This window comes from Schistocerca americana, unplaced genomic scaffold (assembly GCF_021461395.2).
Source record: "Schistocerca americana isolate TAMUIC-IGC-003095 unplaced genomic scaffold, iqSchAmer2.1 HiC_scaffold_47, whole genome shotgun sequence".
NCBI classification, from domain to species: Eukaryota; Metazoa; Arthropoda; class Insecta; order Orthoptera; family Acrididae; genus Schistocerca; species Schistocerca americana.
In genome coordinates, this window is record NW_025726203.1 from 452,501 (window position 1) to 457,500 (window position 5,000).

The 5,000-nt window shown below is 50.8% G+C and overlaps 1 non-coding gene across 1 annotated transcript in view; it reads left to right on the plus strand.

Annotated features, from left to right (window-relative positions):
• Positions 1–4,932: 4,932 nt before the first annotated feature.
• Positions 4,933–5,000, plus strand: part of LOC124584034 — a 1,910-nt gene continuing 1,842 nt past the window's right edge. The window contains exon 1 of the ribosomal RNA XR_006974453.1: positions 4,933–5,000. This exon is cut by the window's right edge and continues 1,842 nt beyond it. This is a non-coding gene — a ribosomal RNA (small subunit ribosomal RNA).

The following is a 5,000-nucleotide window of genomic DNA, read 5'->3' on the forward strand; positions in this document are numbered from 1 at the left end:
TTAGACAATCCACACTGTCATAACCAGACTGGGAGGTCCACTCAGAAAACAGAATATCCCACCCACCCGACAACCACCATTGCTCAGCCAAGCCACCAACACCCACACATGTCCTACACAGGGGTGCACCCAACATCACAATACTGCCTCCTCTCACAGCACACAAACAATGGCAGGAATGAAAGACACAGGTCTGCCACAAGCATGGAATGAGAGCGCCGCCTGTCATGAGCCAAAGGTGCATCCTGACGTGGCAAATCAGATGATGCCGCAGGCATCCACTTACTATAATCACAATCAACAAACCGGCCGCCCCGCCCCCCATTAAACCTTTCCTTACAACAATGTGTACCTTAACCTAACCTATATCGTACCGTAACCTAACCTATATCGTACCGTAACCTAACCTATATCGTACCGTAACCTAACCTATATCGTACCGTAACCTAACCTATATCGTACCGTAACCTAACCTATATCGTACCGTAACCTAACCTATATCGTACCGTAACCTAACCTATATCGTACCGTAACCTAACCTATATCGTACCGTAACCTAACCTATATCGTACCGTAACCTAACCTATATCGTACCGTAACCTAACCTATATCGTACCGTAACCTAACCTATATCGTACCGTAACCTAACCTATATCGTACCGTAACCTAACCTATATCGTACCGTAACCTAACCTATGTCGTACCGTAACCTAACCTATGTCGTACCGTAACCTAACCTATGTCGTACCGTAACCTAACCTATGTCGTACCGTAACCTAACCTATATCGTACCGTAACCTAACCTATGTCGTACCGTAACCTAACCTATGTCGTACCGTAACCTAACCTATGTCGTACCGTAACCTAACCTATGTCGTACCGTAACCTAACCTATGTCGTACCGTAACCTAACCTATGTCGTACCGTAACCTAACCTATGTCGTACCGTAACCTAACCTATGTCGTACCGTAACCTAACCTATGTCGTACCGTAACCTAACCTATGTCGTACCGTAACCTAACCTATGTCGTACCGTAACCTAACCTATGTCGTACCGTAACCTAACCTATGTCGTACCGTAACCTAACCTATGTCGTACCGTAACCTAACCTATGTCGTACCGTAACCTAACCTATGTCGTACCGTAACCTAACCTATGTCGTACCGTAACCTAACCTATGTCGTACCGTAACCTAACCTATGTCGTACCGTAACCTAACCTATGTCGTACCGTAACCTAACCTATGTCGTACCGTAACCTAACCTATGTCGTACCGTAACCTAACCTATGTCGTACCGTAACCTAACCTATGTCGTACCTTAACCTAACCTATGTCGTACCTTAACCTAACCTGTATTGCGCCTTAACCTAACCTGTATTGCGCCTTAACCTAACCTGTATTGCGCCTTAACCTAACCTGTATTGCGCCTTAACCTAACCTGTATTGCGCCTTAACCTAACCTGTATTGCGCCTTAACCTAACCTGTATTGCGCCTTAACCTAACCTGTATTGCGCCTTAACCTAACCTGTATTGCGCCTTAACCTAACCTGTATTGCGCCTTAACCTAACCTGTATTGCGCCTTAACCTAACCTGTATTGCGCCTTAACCTAACCTGTATTGCGCCTTAACCTAACCTGTATTGCGCCTTAACCTAACCTGTATTGCGCCTTAACCTAACCTGTATTGCGCCTTAACCTAACCTGTATTGCGCCTTAACCTAACCTGTATTGCGCCTTAACCTAACCTGTATTGCGCCTTAACCTAACCTGTATTGCGCCTTAACCTAACCTGTATTGCGCCTTAACCTAACCTGTATTGCGCCTTAACCTAACCTGTATTGCGCCTTAACCTAACCTGTATTGCGCCTTAACCTAACCTGTATTGCGCCTTAACCTAACCTGTATTGCGCCTTAACCTAACCTGTATGGCGCCTTAACCTAACCTGTATGGCGCCTTAACGTAACCTGTATTGCGCCTTAACGTAACCTATATTGCGCCTTAACGTAACCTATATTGCGCCTTAACCTAACCTATATTGCGCCTTAACGTAACCTATATTGCGCCTTAACGTAACCTATATTGCGCCTTAACCTAACCTATATTGCGCCTTAACCTAACCTATATTGCGCCTTAACCTAACCTATATTGCGCCTTAACCTAACCTATATTGCGCCTTAACCTAACCTATATTGCGCCTTAACCTAACCTATATTGCGCCTTAACGTAACCTATATTGCGCCTTAACCTAACCTATATTGCGCCTTAACCTAACCTATATTGCGCCTTAACCTAACCTATATTGCGCCTTAACGTAACCTATATTGCGCCTTAACGTAACCTATATTGCGCCTTAACGTAACCTATATTGCGCCTTAACCTAACCTATATTGCGCCTTAACCTAACCTATATTGCGCCTTAACCTAACCTATATTGCGCCTTAACCTAACCTATATTGCGCCTTAACGTAACCTATATTGCGCCTTAACGTAACCTATATTGCGCCTTAACGTAACCTATATTGCGCCTTAACGTAACCTATATTGCGCCTTAACGTAACCTATATTGCGCCTTAACGTAACCTATATTGCGCCTTAACCTAACCTATATTGCGCCTTAACGTAACCTATATTGCGCCTTAATGTAACCTATATTGCGCCTTAATGTAACCTATATTGCGCCTTAATGTAACCTATATTGCGCCTTAATGTAACCTACGTTGCGCCTTAACGTAACCTACGTTGCGCCTTAACGTAACCTACGTTGCGCCTTAACGTAACCTACGTTGCGCCTTAACGTAACCTACGTTGCGCCTTAACGTAACCTACGTTGCGCCGTAACGTAACCTACGTTGCGCCGTAACGCAACCCACGTTGCGCCGTAACGTAACCCACGTTGCGCCGTAACGTAACACACGTTGGGCCTTAACCCAACACACGTTGGGCCTTAACCCAACACACGTTGGGCCTTAACCCAACACACGTTGGGCCTTAACCCAACACACGTTGGGCCTTAACCCAACACACGTTGGGCCTTAACCCAACACACGTTGGGCCTTAACCCAACACACGTTGGGCCTTAACCCAACACACGTTGGGCCTTAACCCAACACACGTTGGGCCTTAACCCAACACACGTTGGGCCTTAACCCAACACACGTTGGGCCTTAACCCAACACACGTTGGGCCTTAACCCAACACACGTTGGGCCTTAACCTGCTCTGTAATTGTCATACGACGCGTTAAATTAGTGTAGTGTTGCCTAACTGCAACCCCCGCAATATAGTTTGCTACTCGCACTGCCCGGTCCCCAGTGTATCGCTTCATGTTAAACACCTTGCAGCTATACACTGTAATGTGGATGGCAGCAGGACGTACATGCTCAATGCCCTTTGCAGTTGTTCATTGGCATTTGCAGTTGTTCATTGGCATTTGCATGGCGAAGCACTTAGCCTACGCTGTGGTACGGCCTGTGTCAACTGTCCGCTGATGTTGTACGTCCAAATCACACACTGTACTGCACATTGGTCCTCATGTACTGAATGATACATCGTGGTACATGTGACCGTACAACGACTGCGCCAACAACGGCGAACCATGCGGTCCAAATGTTGTGCACTCAGCTACGTGTCGTCTCCCTATAAGAGCTGGATTGCAGTGTGGTATGCCCTGGATGGCGATCAGCATGAGCCGTCTGTTGATGTAGTGGCGCGTGTTGTCAGACGTAGTCGTCTCTTCTCACACACCGTGATAGCATGGTGCACTGCGTTCCACATCTGCGACATGCGACAGAGGCCGGTTGACAGTCGTTCGCGCAATGGACATCGCATACGTACGGGGGCCACCTTCCACGTGTTCGCGAAGCGTGCACATGTTGTTGCGTGTATGTGGGCAGACATAGTGTGTCGTGACACCTGACACAGGCATGCAACAATCGTTGAATTTGCAAATGGCGATGGACGCCTACGTTTGCTGGTGACGTTACGCAAATGAACAACTGGTAAACCGTTGTGGTGCGGTTGTTCTCGCTAGAGGTGAATCAGTGATGGCGACGATCGGTTGAGCTACCAACCGGTTGTTCCAGCGATACCCACCATGCCCACGAACGTGAATGGCATCTGGGTGTGAAGCGATACGCGGCGGTGGCTGGGTGGGACCGTCCCCGGCCGGTGAGGGGGGGCCTCCCGGCGTGCTGGCCGCGCGGTGCGTGGGCGCACGCGCTACAGCCGGCTGGTGGGGGCGGCCAGTGGCAGGCGCGCCGGCCGACGGAGGCGGCAGGCGGCGCAGCTGCGCGCCGGCGCACCCTGCACGCGGCGCCGTGCGGCCAAAGTAGGTCCTCGCGGGCCCGGTGCGAAGCGCGGTGGACATCTGCAGTGTGCTGGTCCGATTGAGGACTGTGTGCGCTGAGGATGCGCCGCCGCCCGGCGCTCGGCGCCGCGACGCCGTCTGCTGCTCGGTCGCCTCTGCGGTTCTCGCAGGTGGTTTGTATCGCAGCTGTGCGGACGTGTTGGCGCGTGCGCTGTGCTGGGAGAGTTCGCTTCGGCACCCAAGTGGGGCTTTTGTCCTTCTGTGGCGCTGGCGTTGGAGCTGCCGGTCACCGTAGGTGGCGCGTGTTGTCTCCCGCCGGCAATGCCACGACAGCACGCTCCCGGGCCTCTGTCGGCAGCGGCAAGCTCAGTTGGGAGCACGGGTGGTCGCACGTAAAGCGTCTACTCGCCAAACTCCGGGCGATTGCGCCTCTCTCGAACCCGACCAAGTACTTAGGACGGCGCTGCGCGCCGCCGGGACCTGAGAGGGTTTCGAGGTGTATGGTGCAGGGGAGCTCAGCCTCCTCCTGTTTGCAGAATAATTGAGCGGACGCTTGCGTGTTCGCGCGGGCCCCCGGGACACACTCCCGGGCGGCCGGCTGCTCAGCTCTAGTTGACGCAGCTCCCTGGTTGATCCTGCCAGTAGTCATATGCTTGTCTCAAAGATTAAGCCATGCATGTCTCAGTACAA